Here is a 13,062-nt window from a genome sequence, read left to right as displayed (position 1 = left end):
AAGTACAGAAGCCTACGTTTAAAAATGTTTTAGGGTGTCCTGGCCAATGTTTCAATCGAGCATGCTCAGCCTGGCAGTATGCTTAATAGTTTTAATAATCTATTCATAGAATCCCTATTCCCTCCTCAGACAGGTGAGCATTCAGGCTCAAAATGGCCGCTGGCCATCCCTCAGGTAGGTGCCACATATTGGTGGCGGTTACGTCAAGTTTCTCCTGCGCCTCCCTCCAAAGTGCTTTGAGAACCAAAGAGGAAACGCATGAATGCAATCCACTGCCATCCTGAAGTACATTCTCACCGACAAGCGCAGCCTGTTTCACAACGTGTCCGTGAGGTGTCTGAAAAGCGAGAAGCGGGACAAGGTGGGACAAGGAAACGCTGAATTATTCGCCAGGATCTCTTCGGAGACCCCTTTCCTCGCGCTGCTGAGCCGCTTGCTGGAGAATGGAACAAAAGCGCTGTGTACAACAGCCTCAGAGAAAAAGCGTCAGGTTATCTCCCGTAGCTGCAGCAGACTAGACAAGCAAGCAAGCAAATAACCGTGGCCATGAATGCAGGTGGCTAATCTTACCAGAGATCCAAACGCGCGGAGCGCAAGTGGGCCTTTTCTGTTTTTTTTTAAGACGAAAACCGCTGACGTTTGGAGAACATGACATTCTTTCCAACGGCGACTGAAAACCCTGTGTGGCAGAACTTTAAACCGTTTGCTGAGCCCATGTGAACAAATGCTGACACACATTCCGAGCATAGAGGACCTGAGGAGATGTATATGGGCGGCCTGTAGCGTAGTGGTTAAGGTACATGACTGGGTCACGCAAGGTCGGTGGTTCTAATCCCGGTGTAGCCACAATAAGATCCGCACAGCCGTTGGGCCCTTGAGCAAGGCCCTTAACCCTGCATTGCTCCAGGGGAGGATTATCTACTACTTCATCTAATCAACTGTACGTCGCTCTGGATAAGAGCATTAATGTAATGCAATATGCCATGTCACTAAATTACGTGTATGTGCTTAGTATACTATTTTTTCAAGTAACAGTGCCCTGGTTGCAAATCCCCACAAACACCCAACTACACCCAACAACAACAAGCCAGATAACCGTTGAGTCATAGCCTGAACATCCCACTCTCTAATTTTCCCCACACAAGATTTTCACACGAAACCCACAGCGACACGTCAGCGTTTCAGAGAACGAGGGAGAGGCTTCAACCACACTTCATCCACCAGCGATGTGAATCACCCGTCTGGTCATTGTTCCCCGGGGTGGACGCGGACCTGTGTTTGCACTGGCAGAGGGAGAGGCTCAAAGACCGGGCAGTGAAAGCATCGTGTGCTACTCGTACGCAAGCGAGCCAGTAAAAGCATTCCTTTATTCGTGCCGGGTCTCCAGATGCCACAGTACCACGGGCTGCCCGGAAAGAATTCTCCCTGACTAAGCACACAAAGAGTGGGAACGGAGCCTCTTCCAGAAGACCCGTGTGCTTCTCCTCACGCTTCAGTGGCGTGAAACCGATCTGGGTCACGGCCAGAAGACCAAGGTGAAGCTGGTTTCGGGGGGGGGGGTTTGGACAGTGCACGTTTCCACTGTTCTGTACATTAGAGTTCATCTAAATTCAATTCAGTTTGGTTAGTATAGTGCTTTTCACAGAAGTCGCTCTGCACGGTAACAGTAGGTGAAAAAGGGCACTGAGCCAGCAGACAAAACTCCCTGATGGGAAGAAATCTCAGGAGGAACCCAGCTATAGGGGGGGGAGCCCATCCTCCACAGGCCAGCGGGGTGTAAAGGTAGAATGGGCATACCAGAAATATAATAAAAAATCTATGACTTCCCCCTTCTCTCTCTCTGGTACAATAACAGAGACAGGGCGAGGGGGGGGGGGGGGGGGGGGGGGGGAAGGTGGGGCATTAAAAATCCATGCCTACAAGTCGTCTTTATCTTTCTCTTTGTTGCAGCCGCGTAATGAGCAAGCCCGTGGCGGCTCTCCCACACTCTCTCCAGCTCTCGATCACACCGCTGCTCGCTCCAACCCCTCGCTTTCACTCTCACCTCCACCGTCACTTACAAAGCCTGTACGTGCCCCATCGGCTCCGTATCACACACAAACACGCATACGTTCTCACCGTCTTCGCCTAAAATATCAATAAATAAAATGCATATTTCACATTCACATAAACCAGGACCGTTAAATAAGAGACACGCACTCTGGTAGGCAGAGCTGGAGCTCAGTTTGTTGGTGTAAATTTCTTCGTCGGTCAATCGCGTAGCCGCAACTCAAAACATAAAAGCTTGCAGACATCAAGAGGCGAAGAGGTTTGGCTGTTGTTCAGGCTAAACATCAGAATGTGGAAGAAATGTTATCCGAGTGACTTTGAATGCAAAATGATTGTTGGTGGGTTGAGAATCTCAGAAACTGTTGATCTCTTGGGATTTTCACAGTCTCTAGAGTTCGCAGAGAATGGTGCGAAAAACAAAAATATCCAGTGAGCGGAAGTTCTGTGGGCGGAAAAAGCGTTGTTAATGAGAGAGGTCAGTGGAGAAGGACCAGACTGGTTCAAGCTGACAGGAAGGTGACAGTAATTCAAATAACCACAAATTACAACAGTGCTATTCAGAAGAGCGTCTCTGAACACACAACGCATCGGAGCCTTGAAGTAGAGGCGACCAATATGTGTAATAAATACAGAATAAAGTGGTGACTGAGTGTACACTTCAAAGAAAATGGAAAAATGTATTACTCTTCTTATTGCTTTGCTCCATTTGCTCCAAAGTCAATGGTGAATGGTAAAATATGATGAAACAAAAATGAACCAAAGTTCCATTTTGTTTTTAACAAAAGTACAGTGAATCATATATCCCATTCACATGCCATTTTCCAACCACTAAGCACTGGAATAATTTAAAGCAAAGAAATTCAGCAGGATATTGCCAGATAAATACAAAAAGGTTTGAGAGAAACAACATGCCAAACTATGCTTACAAAAAAAAAAATACAACTTGTCATGACATTTCATGAGTCAATAACGATAAAGGCCAGAATGATGACTGAATCTATGCCAAAAAAGAAATTAAATCAAGTGAATTTTCCTAGCGGTGGGGGACTGGAAATGTCAGGCACATTTCCCATCAGGCATCGCAGCAGTCACACACTGAAGAAGCTTCAGACAGCCGTTTGCCCAGCGCTGCGATAAAGAAGATGAGAGCAAGTCAAGCCTACGTAGCTGGTATCTCACAATTCTGCCACAAAATGGAGGGGGGGGGGGGGGGGCATCACCCTGGACGGGTGCAACACAAGGGTGGGGGCTAAGGTGAGCTCACTCCCTTCCCTTTAAAGCACAAAGATTCTGAAAGCTGATAAATAAATGCAATACTTCTCTACAGTTATCTCCACCACGGTTCAAGGTCAGTTTCCGGTACATTCCCTCCATTCCTTAACACCGTCCCCCCCCCCCCCCCCCCTCTCCCCCCCGTCCACCCACCTGGCCTCTGGAGTTAAGCTGCAATGCGACTCAAGCAGACCTCAATAAATCCACATCTATACCTCCCGAATTGAGCACAACTAATCTTACAGTCTCCCAAAACCGCCCCTCCCCCCGAATAAAAGTAAAAGCACCATCCTCCAACATAGCATAGCATAGCATAGCATAGCATAACATAGCATAGCATAAGGCCATTCAGCCTAGCAATGCTAGCCTTTTCCGACCACTAAAGTGTACCTACTGCTTAGTTCCCCTAAAAGCCATATAGTATCCAGCACCGTATCAAGCCTGGTCGTGAAACCCCCCAGAGCTCCTGCCTCGACTACATGACCTGGCAAACTATCCCACAGAATGACCACTCTCTGCGTGTGAAGACATCACATGTCAACACCCACTGCAGGCCTTTGTGATGTTTTGCTTTAATGAAACGTTCTGGTTCTGCAGGCTTCGAACTGGGGCAGACCAGGTTCACCTGCACTCTACTGCCTCTCCTTTAAGCCCAACTGCATTCATCAGTATTAAAACACTGATATATTGAAACACTGATATCTTGAAACACGGACATTAACACACACGGTGGACGGCTCACACGATAGATGGCTCAGCTAACCAGTAAAGCTTTTTAATCATGACACAACACAACAAACAGTACAATGATGGACCTCGTTTGCCCTTTTAATTTCAATTTCCCAGTGGTGGCTTTCCGCTGCGGTTTTCTGTTGAACCGGTAACATTTCCTACGAAACACTGCTTAAAGGCCAATCCGATTGGTCCTCGGGGGGGAAATGATGTCACACGTCATTCTACTGTTGCCGGGCCTGCTGCTACTACTGCTGAATACTGCATTCCAATGACTTCATTTGAACTAAAAAGTAAGTGTTCATTGCAGCCAGTGTTGACTTGTTTTGCATATATATATATTTTTTTTACTTCTATTCGCATGTCAACTTTGGGCCTCTCTCCAGACAGGTCCCTTCCCTTCACTTCCCACTGAATACTGAATTCTATGTCAATCGCAGCATTTTTAGACAGATACTGTATATTATCTGAGGACTGTGAAACCTTAGCCTACTTTCTTCTCATGTATAAAAACTAAACTTTGTACATAAGTACTGACAAACTATTGAGATAGCGCTGACAACTGTCTGGCAAAGAGATTAAATCGATGCTATGCTTTATACAGGAGTATTACAGGGAGTTATTTTTGTATACGTGCTTTTGTGCTTTTGATTTTCAAACGGTCTCCTTGTTAAGGGCATTTCCTAAGCGCACATGACAAAAGGCAGGCAACTGCGTGAAGGCGAAACACGTAAGGAAGACGGATTCCCAAACAACAAAGTCTTCACCCCAGATCATAAAGATCTGGTGCCTCAAAATGATTCAAATCAGTATTTTCTTTCACAGAGGTTTTTGGCAGTAAATTCAACGTGGCTGCATTAGCGTGCAATGTTGCTTGCTAGGGATTGCATCCTTACCATGCACCCCCACCCCCCCCCCTCCCTAAATATCCCTACACATACACGCAAGCAGCCCCCCCCAGGCCTGGTGCTATTAGCACAGCTTTCACTGCTGAAAGACACTCAGTCACTGCAACACTGTACACTACTACCCGCCCGGCCACATACGCTCTACAATCTCTGTTTGAACAGACAGGAACCCGAAAGACATGAAATAAAAATAAAATAAAAATCAGACCCTGTCGAAAATAAAATAAAATAGATTCCCAAATCCCCCCCCGCCCCCAAAAAAAAACAAAACAGATGATCTGAAGTCACACCAGTGGCAGATAAAGTAATGAGAATTTTTACAACAACAGCTTATTGCAATTCACCGGCTCAGCTGTCATATTGGTTTTAAATATAAAAGGGGGAAAAAATATTTTGTTGTCCGTTCCCCTGAGACTTTGAGAAAATATGGGGACAATGCGCTGACTGTAATGAAATGAGAGGCTGTGCTTGAGCATAGCCATTCCCAGAATGCCTAGGGTTCACAACAACACAACAGCACAAGGAACCGCCTCATCTTACAAAAATGTCCCCTTCTGCATGCCATACATCGTTACATCTTTTAATCGTGACTTGGGAAACACGCAGAAACAAACATTACGGCGAGGGAAATGCGAGCCACGTCTGTAATTAATCCTGGGATTATATTCGCAGTCCGCTTCGCTGCCAGACGGCCCACGGGCAGCAGAGAAGCTTACAGACGCCGCGCATCCTTTCCTCGCTGATTATCTCTTAAAGGGCCACACGCGCGCCGGCCAGGTTTTGGGGGGGGGGCGGGGCTGGTTAGAGGGCCGAGGGAAAACCCCTGAAGAAGAAGAGGCAAACTGAATAATTCAGGGGGAGGGTGCTTCCCCGTCTCATTGCCACCCGAGCTCTCTCAACTGCACGCGGAAACCCCGTCTCTCAGCTCCCGTTCTCGCCAGTTTAACGCGCCGAGTCGTCTTCCAGAACCTGGGCGCTTCCATTGGAGTGTGCGTAAAATTGGTAACACGATTTACCTTTAATTTTGGACAGTCACGATGTATGATTTCTTTTTTCTTGTAGTTTCAACAGAAGATGCCACATTAAAAAGGAATACAAGACTAACTGTTCCCTCAAGTTCACTATAAGGTTATTAATGATCCATTATTCATTTGTTTATTAACCTTTTTTATACAGGGTAGGTTGACTGAGCATGCATGCTCTTTTGCAGTAAATTAGCCTAACCTGCATGTCTTTATATTGTGGGAGGAAACTGGAGGACCCGGAGGAAAACCCACACATGCACAGGGAGAACATGCAAACTCCACACACTTTAAATGTGTGTGCCTGCGTGGAGCTGAGTGTGTTTCTGTGCATTTAGAAAGAGGGCATAGGGGTGAAATTTAAAACTTGACCCCAACTGAGCCAGTTTGTGTGCAGTTCCACTCTCACCCGATGGACAGGCAATGACGATGGGGTTCAAAGCTCAGAATTATTTTGTTTTACTTTTGTGTTTTTTTTGTGGGTCAGGCTTGGACTAATCAGTCCTTCACCATTTAGTTCCACTGCCACCGGTGCCTGGCCCAGACACCAATCAAAACGCTTCTCCACACGGCTGGCTGAGAAACCCCACCAGGCAAACGGGCCAGCTAACCGCTCGCTGTCCCAAAAACAGGAGCTCTCATCCCCGCCTCTGGCTCTCCACGAGAAATAAGCCCCATTTCGAAAATTACGAGCGCACAGGGTGACAGGGTGCACACAATGGCCAGCCCATCAGACAGAGAGAGGGTGGGAACACTGAGAAAGAGGCCAAGGCTGAATCAGGGAGAGACAGCATATTTGGATAAACGAGACCCAGGCTAGCCATGCTAATGGAAGGCGACAGGCCAAACGATATCTCCACTATCAGCGCTATCTCTGCTATCTCCGCTAATCGCTATCCCTGCTATCCGCTATCTCCGCTAACTGCTATCCCTGCTATCTGCTATCTCCGCTAATCGCTAACTCCGCTATCTGCAATCTCCGCTAATCGCTAACTCCGCTGTCTGCTATCTCCGCTAACCGCTATCCCTCCTATCTCCGCTATCTCCGCTAATCGCTAACTCCGCTATCTGCTATCACCGCTAACTCCGCTAATCACTATCCCCGCTATCTGCTATTTCCGCTAACTCTGCTAATCGCTATCTCCGCTATCTGCCATCTCCGCTATCTCTGCTATCTCCTCTAACCGCTATCCCTGCTATCTGCTATCTCCGCTATCTCCACCATCTCTGCCATCTCCCATTCAGCCAGTTTTTACATTACAAGGTATTTAGCAGACGCTGTTATCCAGAGCGACGTACAATGAAGTGCAGATCAAACACAGGAACAAGTGTGAAGAGGACCTGAGAGGACAGTATGGTTCGGAGTCCTAGCGTGACCATACAGATACAATCGGAACCCTTGAAGAATACATCAACTTACAAACTAGCATACCACAGTTGGCAGCTAGAATACCCCGAGTACAGCAATACAATAGCTAATACAATACAACAATATCTATATGTACCAATATAAGTGCCACTATAGTCTCTGGTACATACAAGGCTAATCATGGTGGTGAGGTAGGGAGGGAAAGGTGCAGCCTGAAGACATGAGTTTATCCCCGGCCGCCAGCTCAGACAGTCAGCAGGGACCCTTCAACGGAACCGCATACATAAAATAAAACTGTTTTCTCAAGATTACGTTTTACAGCTTTTGACTGTAAAACTGGCTTCAGTGTGAATGAGTCTAAATCCTTAGTCTTGAATAGAAATGTTTCAAGCAAATTATATTTTGACAGCTCGCTCCCTTAAGAACAAGGGTCGGTTCTAACAGTGTATGGCTAGTTGAGAGCTAGTTGTTTGGACAGGACAAATTAATTTCATGAAGGCAAGTGCATGGATCTGATGTTACAGCCAGCAACGTGAGGCCATGCCGTGCCCGTAGAGGAGCCACTTGCCAACGTGGGCCTCCATCTTGAAACCAGCCGCGGAATAGTCAACCATTTTCAGCTCAGGCCAGATTGAAAGTTGGCCCGATGAACATGAATATTTTTCATCCTGTTTTTGTCTTTTCTCCCCAATTTGACATATCAGTTTTCAGCCTCTGCAGACACGTCCTTCAGGAGGTTTGAAGCCAGCCACCACATCCTTCGTCTGCGTCTACACAGAGAGAGAAATGAGTTCGACCGGTCGCCAGAAAGCCCATTCATTTTCAGTGAAGCTGACCGACGGCCAGCAAGGCATGGAACTGGGCAACCGAGCGAGGAGAAGTGGCCTGTAGCTCATCTATTCGCACCCATTGGCCGTCTGCACTTCAGCAGTTCTACACTTCAGCAGCTGATTGGGCAGAGAGACACACGCAGGCCGAACGGGCAGGCCGAAGGCACCCAGGCAGCGAGAGGCCAATCAGAAAGCACTCCCGGCACGGGTGACAGCAGGGCCAACTGCAAGCCAGCCTGTGGGTCCGCCTGCCAGTCAACAGCCAGGCGGTCGCGGTTTCATTCCAGGTCACGGACACTGACTGACGGCTCATCCGTTAGCTGGGTTATGCGTCCAGACAGCCCGATATGAACCGTGTTCCTGAGATAACATTGCAATTACCCATACTGCATTTAGCCTAGCCGCCACCGGCCAAGTTCCAGGCCTTCTCATCTTAATGAGCATTAGCATTAAGATTAGCATTTTTGACATTCAGGGTAAATTGTACAAATTACCACAGTATAACTCAGATCAGAGTGACACGTTATACTCAGTCAGATGAATCCAGACCCGTTTACAGAAATGGACCGTCTGCCTAGGCAACTTGGAATCGAATAGCCAAGAGTTGCCATAGGAACAAGCGCATGTCAGCAGAACAAATAATCAAGACTAAATTAACAAAGAAAAATAATCACATATGCGCACATCATTCATTTTAAAATGAAGGGAAATGTTCTAAAATTATTTTAAAAGACCTATCTCTACAGATATTTGTGCACTGTAAAAGAGACGGGTACATCGCTCTTGAATAGAGAGGGTTGCAGGATAGTTGCTTTTCAATCATTAGAACCATCTGGACGAAATTGACTTCTTCAAGAAAATAAAACTCACTTAAAAAAAAAACACGTGTTTTTAAAGCTTGTCATTTTGACAACCTGTAAAATCGAGTGGCCTATTGAACGTTTGACCAATGCGAAAGCAATTATGTAAGAGAAAAGGAGAATTATTAAATAACTGCCAAACAACGGCAGACAAGATTTCATATTCATACAACTATATCCTACTTACCCTCTCGGCTAACAAGAGACAAATCCTTTCATCTTAAAGCAACAAGGCCACATGCCGGCTGAACCTTTTTCAGGGCAGATTGATCGACATTCTCTATAGCTGTGGTGGAGTTTTGGATCACAAAACTGCTACTGAATACCTTACCTCCCCAGTCTTCTGCAGTAGAACAAAATGTCATGCTTAGCAAACCTTTGATGCTGAGATTCAACACTCTGGCCCTCAAATCCAAATCCAGCCCTGGTTTTCTTTTCTGCCAGGTAATTAGTGCATCTAATTTGCCACACTGTCTTCACACCTGAAAAAGCAGCAGTTCTCGGGCCTCAGGGACAGGGAGTTGTTGATCCCTGGTATACAGGAGTTACCATTAAATTCCTTTTTTTAGGATTACGATTTCACAATTATGTGATTTTCATCGTTTGCATTGTAACGAGACAAAAATCACAAGAAAAGTAAACACATTTTGTGCAAAAAATGTATTATATTAAAAACTGGATCGGCACCTGCCAAAGGATTAAAGCAAATATTATGCTACCATCCAAAGTGGTATATTGGTATTCACTGAGAAACAGTCTCTAACCACACACAGACTGCACATATAGGATCAACACAAAAAATAAGAGGGTTGACATGCTTGTTGCTTTTCACAATAACATAAATGGGTTTTAAACTCAGAAACTTGCATTAGTGGAAGTTAGAAAGTCTTGATTCAGCTCAAAACTTAAAAAATGAATAACTGTTCCTCTGTTCCCATGTCTGTTCACATTTGCACAGAAAATCATTCTATTTGGTTCAACCTGCCAATGCAATATTGGGAGACAAATCAGTTTCCAGACAACACACATTTTGTTTGTTGACACAGTGACATTGAACTATGCACAGTACTGCTTCTAATTTCCTACACATCATGATGACAAGACATCGTATCTTAAGAGACTACATTTCCATAAAAGGGAGGAACATAGATAAGGAACCAAGCATTGCAGCCAAAACTGAAATGACCTTTGTTAACATGATCAAACACGAGAAGCTATTCTGGCGGGCCATTTTCAAACTGTCACAGGATCAAAGGGGGCAGAACAGAGGTAGGATGTAGAATTGTGAACACTGCAGTTATACGGCCTGTAGCGTAGCGGTTAAGGTACATGACCGGGACCCGCAAGGTTGGTGGTTTGATCCCCGGTGTAGCCACAATAAGACAGCAGTTGGGCCCTTGAGCAAGGCCCTTAACCCTAACATTGCTCCAGGGGAGGACTGTCTCCTGCTTACTCTAATCAACTGTACATCGCTCTGGATAAGAGCGTCTGCCAAATGTGGCCACCATCTATTCTGTGCTGCAATAGTGCAAACAAAATGTGGAAGGAGTCCAGTATTAAGATGAAGAGTAACAGAGTGATAACAAAACAAGGCTGTTTCATGTGACGAGTGATGAGTGACAGCTAGGCTGTCATCCTAAAACCACTTACAGCGCTAGAAAATCTAAACGGCAAACATGATTGTCTCACTCACTCCATGAATGCACGTTAAAGCCTTCCCAGAACATGTTTTATCCCTTCATTAACATTACACAGCATATGTGTATATTTCAAACCACAAAGAAACACAGTGCTTTACAAATGGGAAGGAAATGCACATTGCGTAGAATACGCTGGCTAAACTCATAAGTTACACAAGGCTGATTGCCAACGCAAGGTTGATCCCATTACCAAAATTCTAATACACATACTGTATTCCTGTGAATGACTTGGAAAATGTATTATGCTGTAGTACTGAGGGTACCCATGCCTCTCCAAGGTGAACGAATGCATACTTTTTAAAGTGTGACCCAAATTTTAGAAATACAATTTTACACTACGGGCTTCACATGCCAAAATAAAATCGCTGCCAAAAGCAAATATCAAGGTTACTCAAGGGAGCAGTGTTTCCTAAGCAGGAAATAAATAAAGTAAGCAGGAAATGGATAGTAGTGCAAGGTTCTTTTGAAAGATGCTGCCAAAACAATATACACTGACAAAACACCACCATCAATACGAGCTAGTATTTAGCTACATAAGTACTGCACTGTGGTTCCACAGGCCAGTTATCAGGTCCACTCCTCCCTACTGTAAGTCATTGCCTTTTGTTCATTTGCATAAAACTGCGTTTTTGTTGTTGTTTGTTTTACTGGAAAGATGAAGTGAGTCACTGGTTATTTGGAGGGGTGTCAGGTCTGAAGATACTGCAGATGTCCTTTCAGCATACCATAGTAGCTCTTGTCTTGGGCCTTTCAAAACAAGCTGAAATTAAGCTTTCCCTCAATTTAGTCAATTCTTCATAACCATATAAGCACTTCAAGTATACAGTCAGTGAACACTTTATTAGGTAGACCTGTACACCAGATTGTTAATGCAAATATCTAATCAGCCAATCATGTGGCACAAACGAAATGCATAAAATGCAGACATGGTCATACATTACATTACATTATTGGCATTTGGCAGACGCTCTTATCCAGAGCGACATACAGTTGATTAGACTAAGCAGGAGACAATCCTCCCCTGGAGCAATGCAGGGTTAAGGGCCTCGCTCAAGGGCCCAATGGCTGTGCGGATCTTATTGTGGCTACACCGGGAATCGAACTGCCGACCTTGCGGGTCCCAGTCATATACCTTAACCACTACACCACAGGCCACCCCACATAAATTATATCATAAATTAGAATGGGGAAGAAATGAGATCCATGTCACTGACAGTGGAATGATTGTTGGTGCCAGACAGGGTGGACTGAGTATATCAGTCAGCTTATCTGACTGACAAAAATATGAAGACAACAATTGCGGAGAGCCCAAGTAAGTCAGTGGAACTAAGATTCCACTCAGTGAGCAATTGTATGAAATAATTTTAATTATAACACCAATTTGGAAATGAAACATAATTTGGTAAACTTGCACCGGATAAAAGCATGCTCCCAGAAATAATTAATTGGAACCGGGGGTGTGCTCCTTTAAGTGGAGAAAGTTTGAATATCACTGGTCTACAGTCATCAGCAGTTCCACCCACTTTCTTTAGATTGCACCACTTAGGCCTACTGATTGGTCATTTTTGGCCGGTTTCGGTATTCACGTGCGTCATACTGCATGACATATTCAAAAAAGCAGTAACCTCCACTGGATGGGATCTTCGTCGAGCTCTTAGTCTCAGACTGGTGATTTGCCAATTTAATTTCTTTTTAAAATGTATTTTTCGCAAACCACATTTCAACAGAATGTACTTAAATGATTTTGTATACATGTGTCATATTCCCATTTCAGTACATGGTTCATTTCATACGTCACATTTTCCCCAGAGCTATGTCATACTGCTTTAATTATGTCATATTCCTTTTACTATCTGTCATTAATTTTGTCACTTGTAACATAAACAGTGCTGTAATTCAGACCTGAATACCCTGCCATATACAATAAACAAGACGATAAATAATGGTTTAACGTTGCTAGCCTGTATAACTTGATAGTGGAACCGCGAATTTCAATGAATTCCTGGTTCATGGATGCGGTTGTAGCAGAACGTTCTTTCTTTTGGCAATTGAGCCATACATTCCGCGTAAAGAACTTAAGAAATATGCAACTTGCTCGCCCATTGTAAATAGATCGGATACGTGGGTACATTCTGCAGGTGTGTAGCCAAACACACACACACGAGCAGGCTGAAGCTACTATGACATAGTCGTTTATTTATTGTGACAGCAGCTGTGTAGCTTATATAAACGTTCATTTTACACAAAAGTCCAAATCTGGCACACATTAACACGCACTGAAACACTAAAGCAAATCCATTCCATTCAACTTTATGCACAA

At 44.8% G+C, this 13,062-nt stretch overlaps 1 protein-coding gene across 1 annotated transcript in view; it reads right to left on the bottom strand.

The window, feature by feature from the left end:
- Positions 1–13,062, bottom strand: part of arhgap32a (Rho GTPase activating protein 32a) — a 127,115-nt gene that overhangs the window by 113,424 nt on the left and 629 nt on the right. The gene's annotated exons all lie outside the window — the stretch shown is intronic.

The sequence above is a fragment of the Conger conger genome, chromosome 13 (assembly GCF_963514075.1).
Source record: "Conger conger chromosome 13, fConCon1.1, whole genome shotgun sequence".
NCBI classification, from domain to species: domain Eukaryota; kingdom Metazoa; phylum Chordata; class Actinopteri; order Anguilliformes; family Congridae; genus Conger; species Conger conger.
This window is presented reverse-complemented; position numbering and strand designations above follow the sequence as displayed.